Source organism: Durio zibethinus, chromosome 11 (assembly GCF_047325235.1).
Source record: "Durio zibethinus cultivar Kanyao isolate XHJ-2024 chromosome 11, ASM4732523v1, whole genome shotgun sequence".
Lineage (NCBI taxonomy): Eukaryota > Viridiplantae > Streptophyta > Magnoliopsida > Malvales > Malvaceae > Durio > Durio zibethinus.
The window spans coordinates 22448794-22468701 of record NC_143172.1 but is presented as its reverse complement, the minus strand read 5'-3'; positions in this window follow the sequence as shown (position 1 = coordinate 22468701).

The following is a 19908-nucleotide window of genomic DNA, read 5'->3' as shown; positions in this document are numbered from 1 at the left end:
CTTTAATAGTTTTGCCTTGTTTACCATTATTGTTTTTAGTTAGACATTTGATATTGTCATTAACTATTGAAACTTAAATCAGAAGACAACTAAATTACACTTCAGAAACTAAAAAACTAAGATAGAAAAATGATTAGAAATTTTATAATGTAAGTTACCTAACTTCATTCCCAACTACAATTGTAGTTGCCCTTGACCATTCCATGTCATATATATAGATACCTGTAAATAGAAGCAAATAGTCAATGAGGTTATTATGCAAACTCATAACCTTAGAACTTTGCTTACCAAGAGCATAAACTTTGGCAATAAAGATTGAAGATTTATTTCCATTTTTTAATAAAATTCAAATTTTTATTTTAATATTATTTCCCTTTAAGTTGGTAATAAGAGGCAGTTATCAAGAGAACCATTAGGAACATACTCATAGACTAGAATTCTTTGACCCTTCTTAGCACAAAATCCCTACAATTTGACCAAGTTGAGATGGTGTATCCGAGCAATAATTGTTTCCTCTACCCAAAACTCTGCATCCCCACCAGTCACATTCTTCAAGCACTTCACCGCAACAACATGGTTATGGGTTAATTCCCCTTTATAAACATCACCAAAGCTTTCTTTTCCAATCAGATTGGAAAAGTCATTTGTTGCTATTTTGATCTCTACATAGATGAACTGTTTTGGCCCCCCTTCCGGCAAGAACTTGAGGGCAAAGGTTCGAGCCACGTCTCTCTACTTGATGTATTTCTTCAGGAATCCCCAAAAGAAAAGAACCATAAAAATAAGCTAAACAACAAACAAGGTACATATTATCACTATATTCCGAGTCGGGATATCGGATTCTTCAGGAGGTAAAGGAAGGCTTATATTAACGAGAAATGTGAAACCCTAAAAGCCCTAATGTTACACAATGAAGCGTAAATTGCGAAAAGTCGAAACAGAAAAAGAAAAGAACGTAGAGATACTTGTGAAGGGAATGTGGAGATCGAGCATGCAGAGTCTGCGATCTTCCATGTGCTTTTTTCAATGTGCCGTGGTGGAGAAGACAGCATGTTAACCAGAATCGTGATACGGAAGCCTCCCCTCCATCAATCGTGCGTTCTTTACTAACATCCGCCCGCACCGTCGTTCTCATAATCTCGGCCTTCCGCTCCGTTGCTTTGCTTTTCTTTTTGTTCGATCAAAGTATGGTTCAGCTTCACCATCATCATCGTCATCTGAGCCACCGGTTTCTACCCTTTACATATATTCCGTCAGATCCTCCCTTCTCAGTTCTCTCAGTGGACCCTTACCAACCACCACATCCTTGTTATTAAGATCACCGCTTGTACTGTCAGTTCTCCTTAATTGTTTTAGGGTTTAAGAATTGATTAATGCTTGCAATCTAGAAGCTTTAACCCTGTTTTTTTTTAAACAATGAAACCTAGCGATCCAAAAACTTTTAAGAACTACTTTATTCCAAAATTTCCCATGCAATTATTTTTTTAAAACATTGCTTTTCTGTGTTGTTAATGTAAATTGGGGACTACTTTTATTTATTGTTATAGATTAGATTGTGACAGATGTTATACGTGAAATAGTTTTGATTATTTAATATGGGTATATAGATAAATTAATTTTTTTTAAAAAATTATATTTAAATATTTAAAATTTATAACATATATAAAATTTATATATATTGATTTGTCTTAAAAAAACAAACTTTTTGAAAAAAGCAAAAAAAATGACTATTTTCCCTTTGAACTATTTTATCTGCAATAATTTTTATATGCCTACAAGACTCTATCAAATAAAAATAAATTATGTCTTTCTTAAATCAAAACATATATTATTGAATGATGACTTAAATAATAAAGAAAATATTAATATACTTTCACTTTTGTAATTTTGATCAAATTGTTATACAAAATATGAAAAATATTAGGAGATATATGAAAAAATAAATAAATTGAAAAAAATTTATTTTTCATAATATTGAAATTGCAATTGTGATGAAATATATCTTTGAAAAAAAATTGTAAGCAAAAAAAATTGTAATAGTAATAGAATATACCTTAAAAAAGTTGCAAATAAAAAAAAATTGATATAATACATTACATTTATAGTCTTAAATTTGTAGAAGAACTATTAAGTGGCAAATAAGATTGAATAGATAATTTTCAAATTAATATTTTTAAATTTGAAAGGGATATAATAAGTTATAAAGATGAAATCAAATTTTTTGCATATATTTGAAATATAAATTTGGTAATTAAAGTTTAAATGAATATAATCTTTTTGATGGCCTTATTGTTTTAAAGATTTAATATGAAAAGTGGTTTGAATTTTCAATGTATTACGTAAATTTTCTAAAAGATAATGTTTTGTTGATTCAAACCAAGATAAAATGATTGTTGAAAGATTTAAATAAATTTAATCTTTGCAGTTTTTAAACATGCCAAATGTTTTGATAATTAAGTAATTTCTTAAATAAGATTATTTAATAAACAATTAAAATTATTTATTATGAAGATGAATTCCATATTTTAAAATCAAACTAAACATAACTTATGGGACCAAAAAATTAATAAATTAGTAGTAATTTATTTTATGATTAATTTCATAAATGACCTTTAAATTATAAAAAAATGTTTAATGTGGTACTTTAACTTCAAAATTTTTTAATGCAGTAATGGTACCTGAAACTATTAATTTGTTAACTAATGTGATACTTGAAAGGTTGTTTGTCTGCTATATGTCATTACTTGAAGCTAACTACATTAGGTGTGAGTATCACATTAGTTAACATATTAATTATTTAGGTACCACATTAAAAATTTTTAAAGTTCATATATAATATTGAATATATCTTTATAGTTTAAAGGCCATTTATGATATTAGCCATTTATTTTATTTATCAGCTCAATAGTGTTTTGTAAAGATGAGCTTAGGGGCATAATCGAATCAAATCAAGTCAAGTCAAATCAATATAATAAGAAACTTGAGTTTGAATTCGACTCAAAACTTGTTACTTGAAACCTGGCTCGAGCTCAATTGAGTTTTAATTTTTGAGATCAAATTCCACTTAAGATAAAAATCGAATTATTCAAGCTCATTTAATTAGATTTATTTATCAAATAAAAAATAAGCTCAATTCATATACTCGACTTAGATTATTTATGTTTGAATTCAAGGTTGAGCTTAAATTGATATACAAAGGTAAAATAATAATTTTTAATTAAAAGTTAGAGCACCAAACTGAAAATTGTATTTGTTGATAATAAATTGATAAAAAAAAGTGTAGTATAAGGGTCATCTTTATATTTAACCCTTAAAATATGTAAAATTTTAAAAAATATATACGATATAAGTTGATGGCTACTTATACTAAATAATTTAGTTTTTATTTTAACAAAATTGCATGAAAATGGAATATGCTTGGACAAAATGCCAGTCAAATCCGGTTATCAATCTAAATAATTTTTTTTTTTTAAGTATTGCAATGATAACAAATCAAATGCAATTGGTGTTTTTCTTCAAAGAGGAAAAGAAGAAAAAATTTGAACGACATAGATATTTCAACAAAATTGATGCACCCATGCAGCATGAATGTAGAAGATATTGTTGGAACGGATTGTTGTTTAATAAAAGAGACAATTGTTTTATAAGAGATATGCATACTGCATGGGTTTCGGGGTGCAATAGTCCGAAATGTGAGAAGAACAAGAAAGAGGATTATGGTGTTACCAAGCTTATAATAAGGATATTTATAGGTATAGAAAACAGAACCTATTAAGGTATTGGGTTGATTATGGTAATGAGGCATTGTAAAATTGCTTGTGAAACCATTATTATTTTGTTTTTTTTTTTTTTTACTTTGTTAAATGCATTGTATGTGATTACTAATAACTTATAAGATAGAGTTTGAAATGAATAAATCCATGAGGTACCATCAAGTTAAGTGGACACAATCATTTTATAATCATAGTTGTTATTGTATATATGTTTATCTGATTGGATGTGCACATCTCATATTGACATGTGAGATTATAAAATCTTAAAACTTAGTATCTGTCTTAAGTATGATTTGAATGTCATTTGAAAATATCTCATAAATGATATCAACAAGTAACCTTGAGGATAAATAAAAGACATATAGGCACATCTGGATGCCATCGAGATTTCTCAGCAAGTTTAGAGAAATCGACAAAATGACTAACAATGAAACTAACATATTGAAATCACATTTAGGTATTATTTTCTTGCTACATAGCCATACTAAGATTCATTGTTGATAGAATTTTTGGTACTTGTAACCATGGATTAGTCTTGTGTTGATAAGGGACATAATGACTACGATGATTCGGTATTAGACGGTTTTATTGGATAAGATCATTAAGATGTTTTCTTAAGAGTTAAATTGTTTTTAAAATTATGACCATATAAAAGTAAAGTTAATCAACCTAGAGTCTTGTTTTCTAAATTATGTTTCTTTAAAATCAAACAATTTAATTAATATTTCCCAAGTGGAAAAATATTAAAATTTTTTATAAGTGGGCTACTATTAATTGGTGATTTTAATATTTAATAAAATAGCTGATAATTTATTTATAATACGAGATAAGCATGAGAGCCCAAATAATTTAATGTAAAGTGTGGGCTTTACACATCTTATTAGATCAATGTGATTTGACAGTTATATAAGCTTTTAACCCACTAAACCTTTGATGTGGAGGTTTCTAGGATAAATTGACTAATGTCGCCTTTCACTTTTAAGTAACAATATTTATCCATTAAGAGTTGCTAGTAAGAGAAAAGTAAAGAAGAAGATCTAACCTCTTCAAAAATTAGTATTATTTTCATTTATAAATTATAATTGTCCAAACAAATACGTAATATAATTAATTTTAGTATTCTAATATTCACATATAATTTTTGAGATTTAGAATTATACTTACAAAAATTGACAGAAAGGCTTTTTTATGTAGCAAAGAGGGTAAGTATAAAAAGAAATGGTTTAATAATAAAAATAGAAGTCGTAACAAGGAGAAGATGCAAAGCAAAAATGGCTATGGTATTTAACATACCAATAGGGAAATGGACAGTCTCTCAACTCGTAAAAGAACATAATTATGACATGGTTGATCCTTTACAGAAGTACTTTATCAAATTGAATGTGATTGTGAACACAGGTTTTCTATCGAAAGCTAAAGCCATGAAGAAGGCAAGAATCTGTAAGTGCCAAATAATGTGATTTTTTTTTTTTTTGTAAAGAAATTGAGGGTAGGTCTGAAAGACCTATACAATCATCTCAATCAAGAAAAAAAAAGGGTTGTTGGCAGATGATAAAAATAGGTTAGAAAACTTGCTTTCAAACAAGTTAAAAAAATTTATTGTACTTTTGTTTGAAAGCAAACACGGATCCAAGGTTTTATGTGAGTTATGGGGTAGATGAGAAAAACGGTTAGAAAACTTATTTCGGGTTCACTTAGTATCAAGAGTTGATTATGAATTTTTGGTAATGTGATTGCTTTTGATACCACGTACAAGAAAAATGATTACAACTTGCCTTTTTTTTTTTTTTTATTGCTCTTGGTGCCATGATGGCATTTTTAAATGCCATCTAATTTGTCAAATAATGCCACATATCTATCATGTGGCCTGCTGAACCAATTTTTTTATCATCCATAAATAACAACCTGAAACTGTCTCAAAAAGAAAAAAGAAAACTCCAGACTCATGCTCGGGCACAGATTCAGAGAAAGTGAGAGATACCCTTATATTAAGAAGTGGAAGATGATAATAAGTAACTATGTTTGTGGTGTTAGGCAACTAATCTCAATGCCTCAGCTAAAACCTTTTTGTTATATAGATTTCTCTGCCAAGAAATCTTCCAATTTCAGCTTTGTTTTTGGTTGGAATTGAGTTTTGCTACCGCTCAAAACAGGTTTTTTTTAAGGTACCCATCCAAGAACTCTTCTTTGCGTTGCTGTTGCAACAACCCCAGCAACAGTAATAGCAAAACTTCTTGTAAATGGGATTGGAATTGATGGAGCCGCCATTTCTCTGAGATTGAACAAGTTGAAAGTTAGGCTTCTGTTCTCAAGGTTACTCCTTTTTGGGTTCTTTCCCATTTCTTCTAAGCATTTTTTATGTCTGTTTTTAATTTGTTGGAGATTCGTAGTTATTGGTTAATTAAAGTTTCCATCTTTAGCCACCCATTTCTTGTTTCTCTCTAGTCTCCATTTGGCTGTTTCCTGTTCAATTTGTGCCCCCGTGTACGCTTTTTCTTTTCCTTTTTTTTTCTTATTTTTCACCTGTGGAAGAAGATGGTAAGGGGGTATTGTATTGGTCTTTGTTTTTTTTTAAAAAAGAGATGATTCTTTTGTTATTCATTTCATAAACATAAAGGTATTTTTTTCTTGTTATTGGAGGAAAGGAGGATCCGTACATCCTCTTTGAGCCGAGAGATACATAGCACCTATAGTTGAGTCAAATGCTCAGGTGCATAAACATTATAGTTTTTTTGCAGTGAATTTCTGACTACTTTCTATTGTTGTTAGTTTGTACCTCCTGTGCTGTCAGCTGGATAAGTTAAAATGAGTCTCCCGGGTGGTTTGGATGTAAATATGTAGATTATTGTAGAATGGGGCTTGCCAATGATGTCTGCCTAATACCAAAAATGTTGCTCTTAGTGTTCAATTGATACAGAAAGAATTAGTCATAAGCACAAGCTCTAAATGTGCTATATAAATGGTGTAGAACAAGGGGAAATGGGGAGTAAATATCCCATAAGCAGCTTATTTCCGTTATACAGTAGTAAATTACTCTATTTGCTTCTCAGTTGGGATATTTATTACACTCCATCTCCATTTTCAAATTTTCATCATTGCTGATTGCAAAGCTATGAAAAGAAATTGTTGAAATTTATCCGCTAATGCTTTTTACCATTCAAGTGCTATAGCATTCAATTCTTTGCTTGTGGTTTTTTCTTTGTATGGTGCAACAATGTATAGAAACTAGGTGATCTGTTTTACATTTAACTTTGTTCTCAGCTCCTTGGCCTAGTGGCTAAGGACCTAGTGGCTAAGGAGTGCTTATGAGGGTATAGAGGTTTTGGTTTCGAATCAATACCCCCTCCCCTATGGGCTATGCCCATCTTATGTACAAAAACAAATTTGCATTTAACTTTGGTCTATTCATACTTTCAATTTACACTTTATAGTTCAATTGCATTAGTTATGTCATATATGTTTATATGTAACTATACATGTGTGTGTGTTTGTCTGAATCCTTTTTTTCTGATCAAATGTTCCAAGTTGAAGATGCAATTCATAAGGAAGACTTTGAAAAGGCTGCAAAGTCAAAGCTTGGCTATTGTAAAGTTTGCTTCAAAGGATAGTGTAGCTAAAATCATGTCTCAATTGAAGGTTAGAGCTTGTATGAGGCTCTAAAATAGACCATTTGCTAATATACCTTGGATTTTAATGTAATCTATTGTTTATCTATAGAATGACACAGATGAAGAGTGGTACCATGATGCTTCACTATTGTCTAGACATACATAACATGGACTGGTAATTTTTTTGCATGCTACTTTTATCTTTGGACATTGTTCCCTTTTGTGAATAGCCTCAATTAAAAATGGTCAAGTAACACATTAGCACCATAATTGGCTTTGTTTTCAGGTATTCAAGAACTTAAGGTTTAGGTTCTACTATTCTTCTTCCTTTTTTTTAAAATAATCTTCCTTTTGGTCACTGGTACGCTGCTTTTAAACATAAAACTATGGAGACCCGTATCCAATTTATGAGGTATTATCCATTTTGACTTGAAAGTCTCACAGTTTTGTCTCACAAAATGTGCCTTACAGATTTGGGTCTTTACATATATATCATAACAGATTTTCAAAGCATCCCGATATGGGATTAGGACATTACAAACTCTCTTTATTAAAGCTTGATGTCCTTGTCAAGCCAAAAACAAAGTACACACAAATTACAAGATTACACCAGACATTGGGATTCTAAAGGTGTCTCACACCATATAACACTTAGCTTTCACAGGATTCTAGAAGTGGCTCTCACGATGTAACACTTAGCTCCCAGCTGACTGATAACCGTTATAGTACCATTTGTGGAGACTTACATTCAACCTATGAGGTATTGTCCGCTTTGACCTGAAAGTTTTATGATTTTGTCCCACAAAAGATACCTCACAAATTTATGTTTAAGCCTTTAGATATATACCATAGCAAATCCTAAAAGCATCCTAATGTGAAATTGGGACATTACAAAGACTAACAATAGAATGTGAACTCAAAGCCAAAAATTGTTTAGATTTTTGAGAAAATTATTTATGAATGAACATAATAGTAACTTGCAAGCATCATATAACTATTTCACCACTGTTCCCCTTTAATATTTAAATTAAGCAATCATTGAAATGAAAATATTTACACTTATAAGAGTGCTTAAAGCTAATTTACATGGTAATTTTAAATGAACAGCCAGGCATTAATGAGTTTCTATTTATCCATCTTGCATTATTACAAAAAGTTTCAATGCTTTAAATTTTTGGTAATTAGTACCTAAAAGAATCATAAACTTGAAGAAAAAGATACAAAATTTAAAGGTTAGGTTTTACAAATCTCTACTAATGAGTCATGTTGTTTTTTAGTATGCATTTTTAAGTTGCATGGTCAAATAGATTCCATAAGAACACAAATCTTAAGATATGTTTTTTTTGTTAAAGACTTAATGCTTTGCATTATCTATTGGTTGCTAAATTGTTTGTAACTCGGCTCAACCATGTAGGACTGCTACCAGCCCAACAAACTAAACTTTTAGAAGATCTATCTCCCCTCCCCCTTTCTGGTGTTACAAGAAAAAAGGCAACTTTAATAAAATAATTTTATAAAAGTAACTTTAATAAAGCTTAATGTGACAAGTTTATGACAACTTTCACTTTTGACGAGATGGTTATGTTGTACATTTGTTGAGGAGGTTCTGCACATTGAAAACATAAGATGATTTGTGTTTGAGGAGCAGTTCAAATAGGAATTATCTGCTCGTAGAGCGGAATAACCTCTTGTTCAAATACTAGTCTCTAATATTCAAAAGATTTAGGGACACCTCCATCCAATCCTACGAATACACCTAGAATACATATTCATCCATCCCTTCACCACCCTTAAATCGATTAATTTCTCTAAAAAAACTTTAAGCTTCCTTGGTACCCTTGTCTCCTCTATCATATTGCAGTTGAATTCCTTTTGCATGATTTTATGAAACTTTTTTAGAAATTACATCAAGGAACCATTCAACCCAAAAAAAAAAAAAAAACAGGTTAAATTCAAGCCATGAAAATTTGAAATATTTTCTTCCAATGTTTTAGGCCAATTCTTTTATTGATTCATTAGTTGGAAACTTATGAAAGGTATAGCAAAACCCCTCATGCTCACCACAACACCCTCACTTTCTATAAATCATGTGGATATGTTATGAGTGCAACCCAATATTTCCCATATGTAGAAATTTATAGTTTTTGAAGTTATTTTCTTAAAAATTTAATGTATGAACACCCTAATGAATACAAAAAATTGCAAAGAACATTATATGAGCAAGATCAAAATATCTCATGTCAAACCTGGCCTTCCATTTAAGATGACACCTTTGGTAAGTGTTTTGTCAAACAACATTTCTTGGTTTTACATAGAAAACTTATGAAATAAGATTCTTAGGACCATGGTTCAAGTCTCTTTCCTTTGACATTAAATTTAACCTCAAGTATACGAAACTAGTTTGTGAAATTCTTATTGGAAACCATCTGAAGTTCTCAATAAATGTTCACCATACTGCCAAGATTCCCATGACCTATTTGACATTAATGATTCGAGTTTTGATTGATACTAATGGTCAAACAATTTTGATTATGATTAGCTTTTGCATCAAAGGCTTTTTCTATTCAAAAATTACGGTTATCAAGAAAGTTAAAAAAATTTTTGAAAATTGATTCTATGGAAAAGGAAGATTTCAAGAAAATAGATGACTTCAAAGTTGAGAAAGATGAATACATCATGGAGGATTTTTAAATGCTTCAAATGGTTTGGTCTAGATAACACATATGAAATAACATTATCTACAATAAAAAAAAAATAGTGTTCTTTAACAATTATTTTATTAACAAAGAATCCCCAAATATATAAAGAAATTGATATATGCAAAGAATCCCACACAATCAGCATATAATCATCCAAACATAAAAACAAATAAAAGACCAAAAATATAAATCCTAACAAATCAAAAAATTGATCTGGATTTGATACATAATCTGTCAACGCTCCCCTTCAAGCTAGAGAATAGATATTTATCATTCTCAGCTTGTCAACAAAAGTCTCAAAACTTGGTTTATGTAGTCTTTTTGTTAGGATAACTGCTATTTGTTGCTTTGTAGGGACATAGATCATGGATTTATAAAAACTTCATGGCAATGGCATAGTTAGTTAATTTTATGGAGCCTAAGATTAGAAGAACCTATTTTTTCTACAGAAGTGCTAAAGAAATCTAGGATATAGTGAAAGAGACATATAAGATCTTGAAAACTCATCATAATTCTTTGAAATCAAGTTAGCCTTAAAAGATATGTAACAGAGGGATAATTTTGTGACAAGCACTACAACAACCTGACCAATTTTTGGCAAGAAATGGATTTGTTTTTTAATATAGACTGGCATTATGTGAAGGACAGTAAAAAATAAAAAATGATGCTTGAGAAGGAAATGGTTTTTTATTTCTTTCACAGTCTAAATAAGGAGCTTGATGAGATAAGGGGTAAAATACTTGGAACCAAACCTATAACAAGCATTAGGTAGGCTTTTGCTGAAGTAAGAAGAGAATAAAGCTATAGAAAAGTCATGCTAAGAACCAAAGAACCCTTTGCAGTAGGCACCTCTCAAAACTCAGCTCTTGTTTCCAAGAAAAATGATTATTCTGGACTTAGAGATCAACGTAGTAATTGTAGGAATGATAAGGCTTGGTGTGATCATTATCAATGCTCTTATCATACAAAAAAAAACTTGCTAAAAATTTCATGGGAAATTAGTAAATTGGAAACCATGTAAGCAAGTAGAATAAGGTAAGGGCTTTTAGGTTGCTAAGGAAGAAAACAAAATTAAAGGTTCAGGTTTTAGCAAGGAGCAATTTCTACAACTCCAAACACTCCTTAACAATACCAAAATGACTATACCTACACCAAAGTGCATAGTTGCACAAAAAGGTAATTACCTCTATGCTTTGGGTGCAAAATATGATTTTAAGAACTTTTGGATTATAGATTTTAGTGACCATATGATTAGTTGCCATGAATTGTTTTCAACATATAATCCATGTCTAGGAAATCTTAAGATTCACATTGCTGATGGATCACTTTGCTGGAAAAGAAAACATTAATGTTTTTAATATGACACTATTTTCAGTCTTACATGTTCCTAATTTAGCATGTAACTCAGTGTCCATTAGTAAGTTGACAAGTGACTTAAACTATGTAACTAAGTTTTATCCTTCATATTGTGAGTTTTATGATTTACTCTTGAGGAGGAAGATTGGCAATGCTAAGGAGCATGAAGTATTATATTATCTTGAGGATACTCAACAAGTGAATAAACAAACTTTGGCTCTAAGTGGTGAATCTATTTCTATTTCTAATGAAATTATTTTATGGCATAATAGGTTTAGGACATCCTAGTTTTTATAACTAAAAACTCTGTTCCTTTCTTTTTTAAAGAATAAAGATATTAATTCCTTTTCTTGTGAAACTTGTCAGCTTGCTAAACACACTCACGTTCATTTTTCAAGTCATCTATATAGATTTTTTAAACCTTTTTCCTGAGTTCACAGTGATATTTAGAGACCTTCACAGAAAAATAACATAACTGAAATTAGGTGGTTCATAACCTTTATAGATGATCATACACAAGCTTGTTAGGTTTACTTGTTAAAAGACAAGTCTAATGCTAAAACAGTTTTTCAACAATTTCACAAAATAGTCCAAACTCAATTTCAAGCTTAAATCCAAAATTTTCGCACAAACAATGAGAGGAAATACTTTAATTCAATTCTTGGTAATTATCTAACAAAAAATGATATTTTTCACCAAAGCTCTTGTGTTAATACCTCTCAACAAAATGGGGTTGCAGAACGTAAAAACTGTCATATATTAGAAGTAGCTCGTGTTATCATGTTTACCAATAATGTTTCTAAGTATTTTATTTTTGGGAGATGCTATTTTAATAGCCTCATACTTGATAAATAGACCTCTAAGTAGACTTTTCAATTTCAAAACACCATTGAACATGTTACTTGAGTCATATCCACAAACTAGGTTATTTATTTTTTTACTTTCAAAAAGTTTTTGGTTGCACATTTTTTATTCACAATAAAAGTTTATCTCATAGGAAATTAGAACCTAGAGCTATAAAATATATATTTATTGCGTACTTTTCAACTCAAAAAGGATATAAGTACTATTGTCTATCCACAAACAAAACATTTATCTCATTAGATATCATATTCTTTGAAAATCAACTCTTTTACCTAACACCAACTCTTCAGGAGAAGACAATAAATGAAGATAGGCTTTGAGATTTTTTTGATCCTTTTCCAATAACATTAGCTATAGATACCAAATTTGTCCAAATTTTTAATTGGATCTCGATTTAAAATTTATCGGATTTATCAAGTTTTTAAACCAAGGCTTGATTTCGATTTAACTGGGCTCAAGACCTAATTTTGATCGGGCCCGAAACCCGTTTTGTTTTTTAGACCCAAGTCTGCTTTTTATTTTCTTTACATTATTTTTTTAATTTTTTAATTAAACAAAAATAAAAAAAAGGAACAAAACAAAAAAAAAAACAAAACAACAAACAGAAAAAATACAAAATAAAAAAAAAAGGGTGCATGAGGTGCCTAGGCGTCGCGCACGACATCACCGGCACCACTACCCCTGCAAAGCCCTGTAACACTTACTCAGGCACAATGCCAAGGCCAAGGCCAAAGCCAAGTAAAGGAGTAGAGGGAGATTGGTGCCTATATGGCACTCTTATTTGCTAAGCCCTATGCCACTTACCTAAGCACAAGACCATGGCCAGAGCTCTATAAATAAAACTCCATGGCTGACCCTAGAAAAAAAAAGAGAAAGGAGAAGCCCTGTAAAAAAATTGCTAGATTTAAAAAAAAAATGTTCTGTCAAAAAACACAACAAAAAACTCAAGAACAATACTAAATAAAAACCACAATCCTTAAGGTAGGGGAACCTAGTACCAGCATATATAAAAAAAAACAACCAAAAAAATTTTTTTAACTGAAACTTTCAGCCTCGATCTAAACTATACATGGTGTTTTCTCGTAGAAAAAAGGTCAAATCAAGACTTGGGAGGCCGTAAGGAGCATTTTGGTGTTTTTTGAAATTTTTTGACTCCGGACGACGATCAAAGCTCGTTGATGGTGAGAAACACGACGGCTGTCAAGACGGACGGTCATTGACCCCAGATCGATTTGAAAAAAAAAAGAATAGAGGGGAGAGAGTTTTTTTTTTTTAAGAAAAAGAAAGGATATAGAAGAGTAAGCCTCAAAACGATACCATTTCGGACTAAGGTCAAAATAATGTCGTTTAGACATTAGGAAGATCTGTACGTCAGCCCACAAGCCGACCCAAGGTCCACACAGTCGACTCGATGACCTACTTTTCTTTTTGACCTCTGACTGATCCAGTTGAACTGGACCAAATCGAACCAGACCGATATCCAACAGCTAGAAACCTGATCCAGATTACAACTGACTGGCCCACCTAGATCGATGTTGACCAAACCGTTGACTGGTCTGATTTAGGTAAAAATTTTTTTAGATATTTTAGATTATTTTTTTAATATTATTTTTTTTATTTTAAATTTTATTATTAGTATATATGCATGTTAAAATGCTTAAATTTGCTAAAATAAATTTTTGTTGTTTTTATAATAATAATAATAATTAATAAAAACAAAATAAATAAATAATGAAATACATAATTAAAATTTTTGTTAATTTTGTTAATTTTTTAAATAAACCTTATAAAATAATACAAAATTAATAAAAAATGTAAGAAAAAAAATTTTATCTGATGACGGGATTCTAAAGGTATTTCGAGTAATGATGCTTTACAAAATCTTTAGATGGAAAGATTTTTTTAAATATTACCAATGTATTAAAATATTTATAGAAAATCTTCAATATAACAAAAATTTCTCTTTTCTTCAAAAATTTTAAATAATAAAAAAAATAAAAATCAATAAAATTTCTAAATAGTAAAATAAAATATGTGCATCACCATGTTAGCATTTGTATTGCATACACGATATAGTATTTTTACGAAAAGTAAATTCGAGCCTCTGAGGATGAGATTTTAAGGTATTTCAAGAAGCACTGCCTAATAAATCTCTAGGTGAGAAAGAATTCTTTCAATGTTACTAACGTATTAAAATATTTTAAGAATTATTTCAATAAAAGGGTTCTAATTTATTTTTCTCGAATAAAATTTGAATAATAAATTTTAATAAAAAATTAAAAAAAACTAAATTCCAATAAATGAAAAAATCAAAGAAATTATTTTTCAAACGTGTAAAATAAGACTTTTTTGACAAAATTAATGGATAACATGTAGCTAATTGGTACTGTTTTAAACAGGCATTACGAGATTGCTAATCCTTCCCTACATATAACCAACTTTCGGACTCAAACTGTTTCACTAACCCTAAAATTATCTTTTTAATAAATTTTAATTAATTTTGAGATTTTATTAAAAGGATAAATTTTAATAAATGGCCAATCGCACCTAACCAATGGTGGCGACTCTATTTTTTAAATTCATCGAACGACCCCAAAACCATTACGATGGCTTGGCGACTCCGCTGCAGATGCCATTTGTTTTCAAGAGTCAAGCCAAAATTAACTACGTGTTATCCTTAAATTTTGATTTAAATAGTCTTAATCAATATTTAAATTTTAATTTCTTCAATTTTTATCTTTCATTTTAAATAAAAAATAGAAAAAAAAATAAATAAAAAACAAAAAGAAAAATTTCACACGTTTCTTTTACTATGCCTCTTATGCTTTATTTTTTTGTATATACTCTTGATAAATTAGAATATATTTACACACAAAATGACACAATGCATTTCATGCATGAGCTCTATACTCGAGCTTCGTCCTTTGTAGGAGGAAGTAAAGTACTTATGCTTTCGTAAAGTGATAACCTTCGCAATGACAAGCGAAATACTTCTACTCAAATTAAATATTTTTCATTCATAGCCTGTAATGAGTGAAGATCGGGGTACCTTACTAGTCCAACGTGGATGACAGTGAAGAACAATTTAAGAACCTTTAGATGTGTGTCAACCTGAACCAAGCATGTAATAAACCTAGGAAGCTAACCTTAGATAGAGCATTGTTTACCCTCTTGTAAAAAATACCTAAGTCTAAAATGTGTAGGAATAAAAGTTATGTGTAAAAAAAAAACACAAACAAAAATGAAAACAAAACAAAACAAAAAATCTCTAAAAAATGTTTTTTTTCTCCCAAACCACATCCTTACACTAACTCAATTTTGTTTTTTTTTTCTTTTTTTTTTTACATTAATCATATCATACAGTTCTGCATCAAAGTATTTGCTTTAAGACATCTTTCACCCAAGAAGTCTTCATGGATCCCATAGAATTACAAATTTGCTTATCCTCAATCAATGTCCTATGTAAACCATATAATGAAGTATATGTCTGATAGAAGCTCAGCAAAATAGTAGAGATTGCTTGTCTACGAGTTATGTGTCTGAGTTATCTGAAAATGTGCATTTGGATCTCACACAAAATAATTTAGAAGACTTAACCACCATCTAAGGTCAGTTAAGTGAAAAAAAAAACTTTTGCAAGAAATATGGGCATATTGCATCCCTCATTTCGATAGTGATTGATGAATAGTTGATCATGGTAGTTATACAATTTTAAGATCCATCATATAGATGCTTCATTTTTAATCAAGAAGATTTGGTGCTAACTATTAAAGAGTATTCGATTTTACATGAGATAGAACTATAGTGTCCAGATAAATTGTTTAGTCGAAAGTCAAAATCAGGCTATCGTAAAAAGTTTACCAAGCTTATAAGGGTTAAAATAGAAACCATAGATTCTTTTGCAAAGCCTAAAAGTGAGCATTTCGACATCCGTTAGGATTTCTTTTAAAATTTTATTCAAGGGTATTTAAATGATTATCAAGGCATGGCTATGTTTGCTATAACATTGTATGGTATGGTAATCTTTTTGAAGACTTAAGTTATATTGAGATAACTGTGATGGATTTTTTGAGCAAATTGAAACCCAAGCAATTAATCATACACTTACAGTCTTAGCGAAAACTATCTGATTATTGAATTTCTATCGATGAAATGAAAGAAGACAATTTATAAAATGTGCACTACTATTGTATGTGTGGGTTAGAAGTCATTTCAAGTGTGGAAAGAATGCATTCTCAAAATCGCATCTTTAAAACAAAACACCGATCAAAGAGTTCTACAAAAGTCAATGGCAACATTGAAGATCAAAGAAAAGTGGGTTTTGTTCCTACGAAGGCTTATCAGGGATGAAATTGAATGGATGACGCCTTGGATGCCTTATGTACCCTTATTGTATCGTAAAGGAAACAAGCTGTGGATACTGCTGTTAGGGCTATAGAGTGTTATGAGTTACACTCCATTAATGGTGCTTAGACAATTTAGTGCAAAATAGTTTGTTCCTACCATTCATGGCCTGGTTTAAGTAGAATTCATTTATAGGGAACCAAATCCATCAAGAACTTTGGAGCAGTTAATCCAAGTATGGGAGAAAACATGAAAATTAAGATTATGACCTCTCATCGACAAAGTCACCCCTAATTATTAGATTTGGAAAGTAAAGCGACCTAGAGACATAATATTCTCTCATGATGACAGTTCACATCAATCGACTAATCTTTCAACAAATGAGTAATTATCAGAAGTCAAGCTTATTAGAAAAGAATTAAAAGTTAAAAAAAAAAAGTAAGAAGGGAAAATTTAAGACTTCGTGAGAAGATGAAATAGTTAAAATATAAAGCTGAAGTATAAGGGAGTAGATTAGAGAAAGTTATAAAAGAACGGGATGTGGCCAACAATCATTTGAAAGATCTGCACCAAGAAAACAAGAGATTATAGGTCTAATTCAAAACCAAAAAAGTCACTAAGTCTTACCTTAGTTGACAATGTAAAATGGATGAACTCTGAAGAGAAATGAACCAATGGAAGGGTAAAGCTAAAAAAAAGTAAGAGGAGGCCACAAGAATTTCTTAAAAATGCTAAAATTGAAAGGGGTTATATACTACAGCTTCAGCAAGATTGATGGAATGTCAAAAAGAAAAAGAAAGGTTAAAGGCTATATTTGCAAAAGAAAGAAGAAAGCACCTTGAAGTACCAAATGAAAAAAAATCACTTCACCGAATGATCCAAGGGTTCGAGCTATAATTATAAGACTACAAGAATCATATTTCAGCAATAATAGATGAGTAGCATAGAAGGGAAAAATATTAAATCTTCATATGTGATTCGAAAAGAGATGCCTGCATAAGATGAAAAGTAAAAAGCTTAGGGAGACAATACTACATAGAGCACCTGACTAGTCAAGTTTGTAAGGTAGTGAATAAAGCATAGTTTGAGAAGAATGAACAGAGAAATGTGAAAGCATTTTAAATGTGGATTGGGTAGGATCAATTAAAGATGAAAGATCCACCTCTGGGTATTGTACAAAGGTTTGAGGTAATCTTGTTACATGAAAGAGTAAGAAACAGTTTGTTGTTGCATGAAGTAATGCAGAAGTAGAATTTAGAGCTCTTGTACAAGGAACTTTTGAACTTATTTAGCTGAAGAGACTTTTGAAAGAATTGAAAATGACAGTTGAATATCCTATGAAACTATATTGTGATAACGGGTTGCTATTAGTATTGCTCATAATCTAATGCATCATGATTAAACAAAGCATGTGGAAGTTGAAAAGCATTTTATCAAATAAAAAATTGATATGAGAGTGATCTGTATGACCTATATCCCTACAAAGTAATAAGTAGCAGATATCCTAACAAAGGGATTACATAAACGAAGTTTTGAGACTCTTGTTAACAAGCTGAGAATGATAAATATCTATTTTTCAGCTTGAGGGGGAGTGCTGATAGATTATGTATCAAATCAGGATCAATTTCTTGATTTGTTGGGATTTATATTTCTAGTCATTTATTTGTTTCTATATTTGGATGATTGTATCCTGATTGTGTGGGATTTTTTGTAAATATCAATTCCTCTATATATTTGGGGATTTTTTTTAATGAAAGAAGTGTTCTCTGACTATTATTTTATTAAAAAAGAATCCCCAAATATATAAAAGAATTGATATGTACAGAGAATTCTACACAATCAGGACACAATCATTCAAACATAAAAGCAAATAAAAAACTAGAAATATAAATCCCAACAAATCAGGAAATTGATTTTGATTTGATACATAATCTATCAACATTATCCTTTTTTTTTTATATGCTTAGTTGTGAAATACTTTTGAAAATTATTGTGATACTTGTAACAACTAAACGTTATCATCTTATTTTTTACATTAAGCATTTACTAAAGATATAATATATGCAATTCAACAAAAAATGATATCTAATGCAATGGAATTCAAAACTTTTGGATTCTATACTTGACTACAAGTATCTCTTTGAGATAAATGGGTGAATTTTCAAATCTTTCACTATGAGTAAGGAAATTGTGACATTATTAGACTGGTGGATTAGGATAGTCAAGCGTAACAATCATGAACTCTAATCAACCTTCCAATTTTAGCCCCTTTTTCACTATACCTTGTCCTTTATTTAAAAAATCTTTATCCTCTAAATTAGATTTACTTTATAAGAAAAAGTACATTTTAAAAGAAAAAATTCAAGAAACAAGACTTCCTCTTATAAATTGTTACAACACTTTTTCTAAACAACCAACTTCTTTTGTCAATGGCATAAATACTTTTCTTAAGAAAAAACCACAAGCTCCAAAAGAATATGTTCAAGCCTCAAAGTTTGATTAGTGTATACTTTCAGTAAGAACTCGAGCATTTTGTTACTCTTCAAATTCCTTTAGAATTTTCTTAATGGTGGATAGCTCAATGATACACTCACATCTACTTTGGTGCGATAAGAATTGCATTAAATTCCTATGGGCAAAATGGTATTCCTGTGTGTGCTAAAATAGCCTTGATAGACATAAGATTTGAAGTATGCCAGCATATTCTTGAAATTGTTAAAACAGCTCTTAATGTAGGAACTGTTTTTTTCACAATTTTTACAAAATGCATGTCCTTTCATAGTCCCACTCTCTTAGATGCCCTAAAAATTTTAAGTCCTAATCGTTGGAACACAAATAAAAGTATACAAAAGTAACACTCATTTACCAGATGACATACAAAATCTAGAATCATGTCATAAATTTACCAATTCCCAACTTTGATGAAACTATGTTTGTCAAACTTGAAACAGTAGATAAAATTACGAAATGCATCCACATCCCAAAGTATGTTCCAACTGAAGAACTTACTTCTTTGATTCCTTAATAATGGGTAACACGATATGAAAAGCTTGGGGAACAAGATGAACGCATTCAAAACTTTAACCCCACTTATACCACAATTCCATATGAAACTGTCTTAAATTTGACGATAAAAAATAAACACTAATCTCAAATGTTATTTTTCCCACTTAATTCATGATGCAACCTTTTCAACCTAAGCTAAATATAGCAATTAAACACTTCAAGCATAAAGGACAGTTTTTATATACATGTAGTTATCTA